This window comes from Lissotriton vulgaris, chromosome 6 (genome assembly GCF_964263255.1).
Source record: "Lissotriton vulgaris chromosome 6, aLisVul1.2, whole genome shotgun sequence".
Taxonomy (NCBI): Eukaryota; Metazoa; Chordata; class Amphibia; order Caudata; family Salamandridae; genus Lissotriton; species Lissotriton vulgaris.
Window position 1 is genome coordinate 1,696,882,132 of NC_141694.1, and position 13,802 is coordinate 1,696,895,933.

Below are 13,802 nucleotides of genomic sequence, written 5' to 3' on the forward strand. Positions count from 1 at the left end.
TTTTGATGTAAAGCTCTAAGTGGCAAAGATATGCCCAGTCCTGGGTCCCGTGCTCACTGTGTCACTGGAACCAAACTACACACGAGTAAAGTGCCATAATCAGGGTGAAACCTGTCTTGATTTTCGTTTAGTTTTAGTGCAAGGCCAGTGTGGCTGGTTAGTTCCAGAGGTGGGCTTCTATTTCCATACAAAACAGGAGCTCTTGCTGCCACTTTCTTCATGTTGCTGGCAATGACTAACTCGTTCCTCCGCATTTTTTGTCAGTTAAATCTCTTCTACCACTGCATGTACCTTCTTAGGTTTGATAATTCTGGGGTTCCTCTTTCCCTAGAATCTGAGATCATTCTAATGGATTCTGTCTGGCCACTATATTGTGATGGAAGCCCGAGACAAGCACTGTGAAGGGACCGGAGGGTGCAAGAACTTACTGCCCCAGGGTGCATCGTACGGCAAGCAGAGCGCACACCCAGGGTCACCGGCAGCGCCAAGAGCCGCAAGGTTAAAGATCAAGGCGGGCTCCCACAGCGCGGGAAGCCCAAGACAAGCACCGTGAAGGGACCAGAGGGGGCAAGGACTTACTGCCCCAGGGTGCATCGTGCTGCAGGCAGAGCGCACACCCAGCATCACCGGCAGCGCCAGGAGGTGCAAGGTTAAAGATAAAGGCAGCTCCCGCAGCGCGAGAAGCCCAGGACAAGCACCGTAAGGGACCGGAGGGGGCAAGGACTTACTTCCCCAGGGTGCATCGCGTGGCCGGCAGAGCGCACACCCAGCATCACCGCCAGCACCAGGAGGCGCAGGGTTAAAGATCAACGGTACAAAAGGGGGTGGTGATGGACGGAGCATCTGAATCAATCAAACACTCACACCCAGTCAAAAAATCTGGGTTTAATCCATCACCGTTCTTTAGCCCACTCTGCCACCCCAGTTCAGACATGGCTATATGCAAATCAGTCTGACCCTGTGCCTCATGGGAACAGTCCAGCCCGAACTGCCAAGCCATGTCTTCCCTGGACCGGAAACAAGCTTCCGAGGACCGGTTTCTGGCATTCCAGCCGTCTTCAGCCCGGCTTGCTTGAATCCAGTGGCAAAGTGAGCAAGGAACTCAGGTCTGAGCATACCCTGCCACACTTATGGCGGCTAAAAGCGGTACAAAAGGGGGTGGTGATGGACCGAGCATCTGAATCAATCAAACACTCACACCCAGTCAAAAGTTCTGGGTTTAATCCATCACCGTTCTTTAGCCCACTCTGCCAACCCCAGTTCAGACATGGCTATATGCAAATCAGTCTGACCCTGTGCCTCATGGGAACAGTCCAGCCCGAACTGCCAAGCCATGTCTTCCCTGGACCGGAAACAAGCTTCCGAGGACCGGTTTCTGGCATTCCAGCCGTCTTCAGCCCTGCTTGTTTGAATCCAGGGGCAAAGTGAGCAAGGGACTCACGTCTGAGCATACCCTGCCACACTTATAGGGGCCAAAAGCGGTACAAAAGGGGGTGGTGATGGACGGAGCATCTGAATCAATCAAAAACTCACACCCAGTCAAAAGATCTGGGTTTAATCCATCACCCTTCTTTAGCCCACTCTGCCACCCCAGTTCAGACATGGCTATATGCAAATCAGTCTGACCCTGTGCCTCATGGGAATAGTCCAGCCCGAACTGCCAAGCCATGTCTTCCCTGGACCGGAAACAAGCTTCCGAGGACCGGTTTCTGGCATTCCAGCCGTCTTCAGCCCGGCTTCCTTGAATCCAGTGGCAAAGTGAGCAAGGGACTCACGTCTGAGCATACCCTGCCACACTTATGGCGGCCAAAAGCGGTACAAAAGGGGGTGGTGATGGACGGAGCATCTGAATCAATCAAACACACTATAGTTGGTGGTAAATAACCAATTCCTATGTAAACGGAAATATGTGCATTTACACCCCTGCCATCTGACAAACATACATGCCCTTAGGGCATGTATGTGTGCCACATGTGCACACAAGCACTATTCAGGGGTGCAGCAGGGTGTCAAAGTGACACCCTGCCACCCTTGACTTTTTTCGAATTTTGCCGAATTGGTAATTACCGATTCGGTAATTAACATTCATTCCTATGGGCCTCCAGGCCCATAGGAATGAATGGCAAATACAGAATCGGTAATTACCGATTCGGTAAATACCAAATCTTAACGATTCGAAATGTTTTTACCGAATAATTACCTACATTGCATTTACCGATTCGAAAATACCGAATCAGTAAAATTCGGTATTTTCGAATTGGTAATTCTAAATTACCTACATCTAGCCCTTAGTGTTTTAAACAAGGTAGATTGACTGACCCCATTAGCCAATACTCACCATCTTAGGCTAAACAGTTAGGCTTGTCCCCTATTTGTGAGGGAGCCGGGGCCACTGACCAGCTACTAGTCCTAAGAAGTGAGCTGGCGATAGAAGAGATTTCTATGGGAACTATTAATGATATCCAGGAGGTTTCACATAGTAATCCACCAGGAAGGGTGGGGATCCTGCCCATAACATCTCAATGGGAGGAGTCTACAAAGGTTACAGGGAGCCGTGGTTACCAACCAGCTACCGATGGTAAGTAGTGACCTGACATTAGTAGAGAACAATATAGGAAGAGTTGATAGTCATATCGAGGCCCTTTATGACATCACCTGTGGAGAAGAGGAGGTGAACCCGTCCAAGGTTCTTGAAAGAGGGGTGCCCCTCATAGCTCCGCAGAGTACTAAAGTAGAAACGCCACAGGGCCTAAGGATTTTGTTATAGAATATAGCTGGATTAAACGCTAAAATGGGTCTCCCCGATGGGGGTGAATTCATTGACACTCATGAGATCTGCTTATTCCAAGAGACATGGGCACTAAAATCTTTACATAGAGCTGGGTTTGCTACATACTGTGAAGTGGCCGTCCAGGGGCCAAGGGGGAGACCGTCGGGGGGTCTGAGTATATGAATTGGTATAAATCTCAGCTGCACAGTTAATAGGATAGAAACCCACTCCCCTGACATTTTATGTATCCTTCTCTCCCTTAGTAACTTCCCAAAGGTGGCTATTATTAATGTTTACTCTCGCCCTGTGAGGTGTGGGCAGACCTCGCAGACGCAAGATTGCTTGCCTGTTTTTCTTTCCACGCTGCCCGAGCAAATCTATCCTATAATTGGTGGGGATTTTAATTGCCACTTCGAACCCCTCAACGGCTTACCATATTCTATTATGAGTGATGAGGATTCGACCTGGCAATCCCTATGTGTAACCTTTACCCGATAAGGGGGTGGACCCCTCTAGTCCTACAGCTGACCTCACTCACCCTCAGTCATTCGCTGAGGGCATGTAATGGTCGGCTGTCGGCTGATCACCCAGGGAATTTCACCTTTGAAAGGAATGGACAGGCTTCCACAATTGATTACATCCTGGTAAATGTGGAAATCTGGCACAGGATTTTGAATTTTTGGGTCCAAACCCGTGCTGAAAGTGACCATAATCCGCTGGTTGTAACTTTGGATAGGTATCAACCGGTAGTAGGGCAGGGCTTGACTAATCCGCCACCATCTAATTTAACAGTAACCGATGGAGGCAGAAGAATCCGCTGGGGAACATTTGTACAATCCCCAGAAGTGATGGCCTCTTTGTATAAATCCATTATTCCCCTTTTAGAAAAGGCAAGCTCCATCTTAGATAGTAGCGGTGTCATTGACCCCAAAGAGGCATTGGGAAAAAAACATCTGGATATGGTTGGAACTCTGCCAGAGTTTTTATAGTAGTACAATTCACAAAGGACTTCAACGTAGAGGAAAGAACCCCTGGTACAACGGTGCATGTAGGGATGTAAAAAGCGCCCTGTTGACCAAACTCAGAGAGGGGGACACTGCATGTACCAGGGAAGCAAGGGCGTTTTTTAAGAAAACTATTTTAGCAGCAAAATCAGAATGGGAAATTGATAGATAACAGGTTATTAAGAAAGCCTTAGATGACAAAGATACAAGAGGATTTGGAACCTGGTGAAGGCAGGAAAATCCGAGGGCTGGTCTGCAATCGAGCCAAACTTCGGGGAGGAAGTTTGGCGAGCCCATTTTAAACTCTTATACTCTAAGTCTCAAATTGGAACCAATGAGATGAGGCTACCTGTTAGTGATCAAATCTCTCTCTCCCTCGGAGACATACCTTCTTGTTCATTGGCTGAGGTAACAGTGGCCCTGGCCAAAGTTTTACCAAATAAGGCACCTGGACTGGATAGAATCCCAGGAGACCTGTTCAGAACCGAACAGGTAGTGTGGGCTCCATACCTGCAGAGACATTTTAATGCAATACTCCACAGTTTGGCACCCCCTCCAACATGGGCAGGCGCTGAGATCATTCCCATTTGTAAAAAAAGTTCCCCTCTAGAACCGGCAAACTATAGGCTGATCAGCCTAATTGATGTAACATAAAAGATCTTTGCTTGTGTTCTTTTGGGAAGATTACAGGTATGGATGGATGATAATAATATACTAACTCCATTACAAGCAGGCTTCAGGTCTAAAACCTCAACTATAGATCAGTTGTTTAGACTACAACTGATCTATTGAAAAACCATAACATTGGAGGGAGGCTCTCTCTATCTAACATTCGTGGACCTCAACTCCGCGTCTGATATGGTATACCGAGATCAGTTGTGGGGCTTATTGTTCGATATGGGAGCTCCAGCTTATCTTTGTCAACAGCTGAAACACCTCCACAAAGGTACCTTTGCTAGAATAAGATTTGGAAAAAGCGGGGAATTATCAGCTCCTTTCTCTGTTGAGAAGGGAGTGAGACAGGGTTGTGTGCTTGCACCAACCTTTTTATCGCTCTTCTTAAATGGGTTAATTGAGGATCTTTTAGCTGTTAAGGACATTGATTCTTCAAGACTTGCTAACCGCAAAATACCAGCTCTAATGTTTGCGGCTGACACGCTGCTCCTATCTAAAACACCTATGGGGATGCAGTGTGTCCTAGATGAATTTAGCCTGTTTTGTAAGAAAAGGAATTTGGAGATAAATATACAGAAAACCAAGTATATGGTCTTCCATGCCGATTCTACCAACTGCCCACACCCCAAAATGAATCTTAGGTCCCTAGAGAGGGTGCCTATTTTTGCTTACTTGGGTCTTACTCTAAATGATAAAATGGAGTGGGGATCGCAAATGACCAAGGCAAATTTAAAACTAATCCAGGCAGCTGGGGGGATTTTAAAAGTTCATAGGAGTTGCGTCCCAAAGGTCATTGGTCCCCCTGCAGAAATCTATAAGGTTCAAGCAAGGGGGGCCTCGATGTATGGTGGTGAACTTTGGGGTCACTGCCCAACCAACACTCTTACAGTGACTGAAAACAATTTCTTAAGACTACTCCTGGGCCTCCCAAAAATCAGCACTTTAACTCCTCTAAGGATAGACCTGGGTATTATTCCTATTGCTGACCTGATTGCTTTCCGCCCACTTCTTTACTTGCAACGGCTAAGGAACACGCAAGAGCTAGGAAACTATAGGGAGGAACTAAAAGCTGTTATGTCTATTCTGGGGGCGGGTAACATACCTTGTTTGTCCTTTATTAGGAAAGCATTTCGTGCTATAGGGAGGAATGACCTGTGGTCCGCACCGGAGGTGACATGTCCAGCTATATCTAAAAAATCATTAACATCTGCTTTGAAAGAACATAGATTGGCATGCATTCTCCAGACAGTAGATTCATCCAGCCTGACTTCCAGGTTTTTGGATGTAAAGCAGTATTACAGTTTGGAGATGGTTTTGGACTTTATCCAACCCCTTGCAGCTCAGAACCTGTTTCTACAATTTAGGCACCGGATGCTCCCGCTCTATGAATTCACTAATAACTGGGAGGGTGCTACTAAACAACTTTGTCCCGGACTTACTGTAGTGGAAGAAAATGAGATCCATGTGATCTTCTTCTGCCCTGCATATAGTTTGGCTAGATCTAAATGGGTCCTACAACGTTGCAGAAACCTGGGTATAAGAAACTTTAGAGAGGTCTTCAGGATATTAAAATATGACACTGACCCGGTTTTCGTTGTTGCAATCTCCAAATGTTTATTTGCAATGTGGTGCAAACGCAGATGTTTATTGAAAAGAGTAGAGAATCCAGGTAGTCTTGTCCTTTTTAAGATTAACTTTTGTGACCTTAAAATAGTTTAATCTAGGGTTTTAACTCTTTCTAACATCTTTTGTTTAATTTATATTTTTAAAAAGTTTGTATTAACTGATGGTATTGTTTAATATGTTGACAATGGCGTCCTTGATAGAGATACTTGCCCATGTTTAATGTCCCCATGTGACATTGGCCTGAAACCCTCAACATATTGTTACTTTTTAACAGTCTGGGGTTCAAATGTCAAATTGTATTTACACTTTATTATTATCATTGTGTCATTTGATGATGTTGAACAAATAATGTTATACTATTTGTGCTTTTATGGCAGTAATAGCCAAAATAAAGTTATTTGACTGGCTGACTCGTAGTACCTTATTTATTGTTTTAGTTTGCATTTTCCACAAGATTGGTCTTTTGGGTCAGAGGTTCCGGCCATAATGAGTCTCTTCTTCCTAATAGTCTGTTGACTCATTTCCTGTTCACATTATGGCTTCTCCTGTTTGTGTCTCCTTCCTGACTCACTTTTAGCAGGGTGCATGTGAAGGCTGGACTAGGTTTATGTCCTCAACATCTAAGCAGCTGGATTATAAAGACAAATGGAGTGGAAACTTTATCTAATATGTATTACTCCAAAGCCTATTCTTCCTCTCCCAAGTTCAACTTTCCTTGACAAGCCACTGGCTCTGATTACAGGACGTGTGATGGTCTGGTAGGGGTATAGACTATGATCTCAATTATAAGTGCCTGTGTGATTGTGAAGGGGACAGTACTTGGCAATAAAAGATATGTAGAAAGGCTGCGGATCCAGCATGTTCATCCAGAGACTGTGGCTGTTGATAGAAGCTACAGCCTCAAAGATAAAAGGAGAAATTAGGATCATAGTCAGTGGCTGCTCGCACAGGTACGATCGGTGTGGTGGAGGGGCGGAGGGTGCTGGAAGTCGACAGACAACAGGATAAGTAATACTAAATAAATAAAACTACATACTTTGCGCTCGCCCCATCGCCGATGCGGCGAACGCAAAGTAAGTGGTCTTATTTATATATATATAGTTATTTATTTAATACCACTTATCCTGTCATCTGTCGACTTCCCCATCCCACCATGTCCCCGCCCTGCCCCAAAGCCTCACCACTTTTACCTACTGATCATAAATACCGATTGCTCTGAGAATTCTTCATTTCTTAGGAGGCTGTCATACACAGTAACTCTGCAGATTGGAACTAACAGTACAACAAATATTATCAGTAACTTAGGGGACAGAGTTTGCAGGTCTACACCAGGCCACTCATAACGGGGCTTAATGAAGGAGAAAAAAGAAATATAATGGGTGGTATCAGATATAGTGAGCACTGGAGGAGCTAATTTATAACAGACCTCTTTCACAGTTTTAGGTTGAATGATGCCTTACAAAGTGGAAGAATTGAAGAAGCAGAATGTTGCCACCTTAGGCACTGGTTAACAGTTGTCTATCACTGGAAATTTAAAGGTATGTGTTGTTTTTGGCTGGAAATGTAGCTGCATTTTTTGACATCTCTAAAGCACACAACATAACTAAAGACAACAACAAGACGCAAAGCAACATAACAGAAAAAACAAAGGGCACAGTGCAACAAAACAATAGAAAAAGAATGCAGTACAACAACCACAGTACACCTTCCGTGCAGGGGCACTCTTGAGTATCTGTGCGCGTTATAAGTGTATTATAACATAACATAACATAACATATAACACAACAACAATAGACTGCAATGATGTAGTGCAAAAACATAGCAGCACAAACAAAATGCAACACTACAATTGTGTACAGACATGCTTGTCTGACATTACCACCTCCAGAAATCTTGTTTTTATAACAAAGCGGCAAATGGTGTTTGCATCAAGCACTGCCTTACTTGCGACTGTGATATGTAATGGCGCCAGACAAAAATGCTTGGTGATGTAAATGTAAATCCAGTATTTGTAAAGCGCAAACAGCTACCGTAAGGCATCCCGGCGCTGGGGGCCGTCGGGAAGATTAAGTGAGCTATTGCCCAGAGTCACATGGTGCTGGGCTGACCTGCCACCGGTGCCAGGGGTCGAACCGTGAGCCCCAGATTCCAGCGTCAGTCGCCTTGGCCGCGGCACTACACCTCTTCGGCTGTTTATATTCAAAGTTTGGAGACTGGAATTCTTTTTTTTCTAGGTTTAAAATTGCAGAGGGAACCTATATCAAGGGAGAAGGTCTCAGTGTTTAATGAACGGGTTTAGGAGGAATAGGACTTTCAGTAAACAAGATTCCATGTATATTAACTCAAAATTATTGTTTGACTATATTGAAGTCAAAATGTAATGGACAAAAATATTGAAGGTAACTATCAAGTTTTTTAAACTTTTTAACAATACTATCAAAAGTTTGAATGAATCACTATAATTCAGTTTTCAGTATGTTGTTTAACTGTATTGCACTATATTTTAATTGTATTAGTTACATTGCTGTACAATTTATTTTTAATTGTTTATATACTATTTTAGTAATGCCTAATTGTTTTCATGTTGTTTGGGGCTCTAAAGGGCAGTATTTGTATGATTATGTAGCAGTTAATTTTCAATATAATATTTTCATTTTTTAATTAATTTTTTATTTATTTGTTTACATGTTTAACAAATGATTAAAGTGCTTATTACATTTGAATTTTGGGTTGTTGAGTTTATTGGCGGTTTGGGAGGGTAGTGCTTTTCTTGAAATCATTTATGCTAATTGATTCATTTTTTAATTATTTATGATTTTTTAAATTATTGAGTAAATTTGAGTACAGAGGTTTAATTGGGGACTCGCTAGGTAGGGTTTAATTCAAATATATTTACATAGACAATCCTTATTTACCATTGTATTTATGCACATTTTTTATTTTGTTTCTATGTTCTTGCATATTTGTATTATAAAAAAAGTCTATAAATGTTTTTAAAATTTAAGAATTTTGTTTTTAATAGATATTTTTTTATTGGGGTTTGGGTGATGATTGTTATTTTAAGGTGTATATTAATTATTATTAAGTGTCTCTATTTTAAAATTGTAATGTTGATGGGTCCATATTTATTATTATTTAATTTTCCTTAAAGATATATGGTATATACTGGGGAATGAGTGGATGGCATTTTTATGTATAAGTACTTACAGAATAATTAAAAATAAAAATGAAACAATTTTTCATCATAAAAGATTTTATTATTTTTCTCTTGTGTGTGTGTGTTATGTTTGGGTTTGGTTGAGGGATACTATTTATTTTAATTACTATTTAGTTATTATAGTATCAGTTCTGATGTATTTTATATTTTTTGTATGTTTTGGATTTGTTAATCATTATTTGCATTTACAAAATAATTTATATATATTTTTTCTAATATTTGGGTGTGTTTTATTTTAAACACCACCTCCCCTATAAATACGCAATCTCCAATGTCTATTAAAATGGTGTTAGATTAATTAACCTGACAACTTCAATCTATGCAATTTCCTCAATATTTGTAAGACTGGAGCTAGAATATGAAATTTGCCTCTCTCTACCCCACCCCACCTCATCAATGAATGCACTTTCCGCAGTGTTTGTAAGCCTCAAGTTAGAATAGAAAAGCTGAAACCTTCAAGGGTGCTAGATGGCTGCAGGGGTTAGGATGTTCCAGGTAGGATTTATCTACATCTGGCCAGTGGAGTCCCTCGTGCCTCTCTCTTCAGGGCAACCTGCAAAAAATCTAGGAATTTGGTTTGAGGAAAATCTTTTGTTCTCCATCCAGATAAAGTAGCTGTTGGGGTCCTGCTTCGGACTACTTAAAACTCTCAAGAAATTTCTCCTGCTTATCCCTAGAGCAGCTAAGGAAGCTCACTTGACTATGCAAATGCTCTTTATGCCGGCTTGCCGGTCTATCTTCTTTGGAAACTGCAGACTGTCCAGAATGCTGCAGCTAGACTTGTGTTTAACATCCCTATGAGAAGCAGTGTTCGGCAGTATCTGCGTCAACTACACGGGCTGCCGGTGGCTAATCGTGTCAAGTTTAAAGCATTGAGTTTGGCCCATCGTGCTCTGTATACCCTGGGCCCTGTGTATTTCCGTAAGAGGTTCCTGTTCTATACCCCTGCCAGACAACTTCGATCATCATCTTTGTTCCTGGCCTATTATCCTCGCTTTCGTCTCACAGGAATGGGGGCAGCTCACTTTTGGTGCGAGCGGCTGCGATCTGGAACGCACTTCTGTTGGCTCTCCGCAGTATTCAGGATTTTAGTCTTTTTAAAAAACCTGAAGACCTACCTGTTTGACTAACTTTATCTTCCCTTCTCGGTATCCATTCCTTTCCTCCTTGGGCTTGCAACAGGACACTCCTCAAAGTATCTGTGCACATTATAAGATTAAATAACATAATATAACATCTGGTCTGTCAACTCTGTCCTGACTAAATACATTGTCTGACCTTCTGCACTAGTCTGTGAGTACATGCTATCCATATCATACTTGGAGGTGCAACACTTGGGGGCCGATTCCGATTTGGGTCGGAAGGGCACCGAATCGGGTTCGGTAGTAGCGGATCCGAATCAGAGGCTGAATTTCCGTCCAAGTCGTACACGGGTCTGGACGACGAAGTACGATGCGAGCAAGCGCAAAATCTCCGGCTGAATCGATTCCGGGTCCGAACCGCTCCGTACGCCTCGTCCGTAAGCAAACCGTGTCATGCAATGGAGGAGAAATCCGACCGAGCCAGTACGATGCTCGATTCGGACAGCCGGATCGAGTCGGAGCTTCCGGCTCGCAATAGCTCCCGGAGTTGGACATTGGGGGTCCGTATCGGACCCCCTGTTACCCACAGCCTTACGACTCAGACACAGGGGGAGACCCATGGGTCTCCCCAACACAGGCAGGCACGGTGCGGATGGCACCAATTCGTACACACTGTAGGGGGTGCACTTGTCCGCAACGCACCCATTCAGTCAATGGGAGCCCATGTATGCGTCGTACGATTGGCTCCCATTGACTTCTATGAGAGTCCGACCAAACCCAATCCGACAGCATACGGCCGCATCGTACTCGCTCGGTCGGACTGCAGGATTCAGGATCGGTCGGAAACCACCCCGGATCCGGCTTGGTCGGAGTGCTTTCTGACCCAGATTGGAAACGGCCCCAGAGTGTTTACCTTTCTCTTTGAGGAACTTGCATAGATGATAAGCTCGGAAGCAGACTCTTTGTCCCACCCTGTAGCTCTGCTGTCCCTACTATGTGAGTCAACAATGCCTCCGTTGTGTTGGACAAGAGCCTGCTCTCCAGCTAAGCTCACAAGTGGTGATGATATTCCAGCACCTCAGCAGGCAAGGCACCCTTCATGAGTTCTATTCATATAGCCTGTGCAACTGTGAGACTTACCATTAAAGGCCTAATTGTACAGACTGCAGAAATATGGCACTAGTACATGGCCTTATGCAAGGGGTAACATGGTTATATTGATGTGCTATCATTGGGATGATGGCCAAAATATGGCCAGAAAGAGTAAGGCACACCAGCACCATTAGCAAGAGCTTGCGCTTGAAAAAAACAGTAAGCAGATGCGATACATTTGCAAATGGAGAGGCCTGAACTTATCTTAAAACCCTAGTTCTTAAACACTAAAATTAGAGCACTCATCTTGTTTTGTTGGGACTCGAGAATCTCATAAAACCTCAGACCAGTGTGACCTCAGTTTTGTCTCAGTTGACTTTCACAAAACCGCTTCTCATCCAGTCGAGGTTCTCTACCATACATCGTGGGATTCTTGAAAGGCAATTCCCAGGCCTCACCATGGCAAAGAAGTGTCTGCATGTCATCCTTGTAGAGGAAACAGTGCATGACATGGGACTGAAAGATCCAAGCAGTGTAGGTGTTGAAGAAGCTTGTAACAGGTAAGAGCCTTTTGAACTTCACAGTTATGGCTATATGGCCTGCAAGTGAAATCATGGAACTGGCACAGTCTCTACCAGTAATAGGTTTTAGCTAATCCAGCGTAGATAAGTGGGCAAATAGTCCTGCTTTGGGGGTCTGAAATCATTTTGAGACTTCCATATTTTATATCTTGTATGATAGGCTTTTTCTGCACTGCATGTAAATGCATTAAGATGTAAAAATGAGCATGCTAAAGTTCCACAATAACCACATTTCAGAGTACTGGGTCTATAACAGAAAGGTATCTTCACTAAGCCTACAGGCTAGAAACTGCAGGCATGCAAAACCACAAAGAGTACACAGCGCTTTATTCAGTGTGGAAAGAATTGCAATCCGTTTTTTCCCGCATTAGCAAGATAAAACCTCAGACTAGAGTACATACTCATGCAGGAGAGAACAGCTGTTTGTCTTTTTCTTGATGGAGAAAATGTTCGTCTACACAAAGGTTGTGAGCACAGCCTGACAATTCCAAGGGAGGAGCATTTGTCTTTCATTGATTACCAATTCCCAACCATACACTAATCAAACTGCTCTCCTATTTTTAGCATCTTGGCATTCTTACAGCTCAATAGATTCAGTGTCAAATGGCTAGAATTCAAATGCTTTACATTCATTGAAACTCAAAATAGTTTCATATATGACTCCTTACATTTACATTCTCCTGCTCAAGTATGGCAGATCTAGTGTACATTCAGATGTCTTCCAGAGGAAGGGTGCAGTGCCATTTAATATGATTGAGGCCATTGGTCTGCTGCTGGTTCCCCAAAAGATAACAGTTTCTGCCATCTATAGTTAACAGTATATAGACACCCATTGCTGTTCAGGTGCTACAACTTGGGAATCCATTATTAAACACATTCGACAGTCACTTCCCCTATCAAGGGAATGAGGGCTTAAGTTATTTGTGACTTCTTTTCAGCTACTCCTCCAACAAGAAAAACAATGTCAAACTACTGATCTCTTCTCAGGATAACTCTAGAATAGGAATATGTAGCCAGGCCTACTCTGGGGGCACTTTGGCATTGGTGAGGACAAATTTTAGGATCAGCCACATGATGCTTTTTGTGGTATTCAGTCAACACTTTTCTGTTTTTTTGTATGTGTGTGCTTTACCCCAAGTACTGCAAGAGGTGATCTGTTAGATTGCACGGACACCATTTTTCAGGCAATTCATCCTGGACCAATGCTCCCACTTTTTGGAAGCCACCTTTCTGCAGTTTTAGGTTCAAAGATAGTGTCAGCACATTCCTTTGTAGCAGAATATTTTACTCACATGTCTTGCTGTATCGGCAATAAATCAATACATGATTCAGGTTGCAACACACTTTCCAGAAAATAGTAAATATGGTGCATCATTCAGTGCTCAGAATGACATTTAATATGATGGGCAACCTCCTAATACACCTCTTGACAAATTATTGACTACTCTCTGAGCCTGATATGGCTTGTATTACCATAACAATCCTGACAATCCAGGATCCAATACCTAGCAATAAAGCTTTGATTAACCTCATAGATGCTATTAAACATTCCTCCCCAGTGCTGCGCTGTCCATTGGAACTAGTGCTGAATGGACGTCCAATGGTCGTGCGCAGCACTGGGGAGGTAGTGCTGCCGTCGGCCAATGCACCGAGGCAGCACTTAAGGGGTTAAGTGTTACATTGCTGCATCAACCATTTTGTTTGATTGTGAGTAAAAGGGACACAAGTATGGAAAGCAAAATCTGAAAGTAGATA

The 13,802-nt window shown here is 43.2% G+C and overlaps 1 long non-coding RNA gene across 1 annotated transcript in view; it reads right to left on the reverse strand.

The window, feature by feature from the left end:
* The window catches only part of LOC147709330 (uncharacterized), a 773,804-nt gene that overhangs the window by 34,051 nt on the left and 725,951 nt on the right, over positions 1-13,802 (reverse strand). The gene's annotated exons all lie outside the window — the stretch shown is intronic.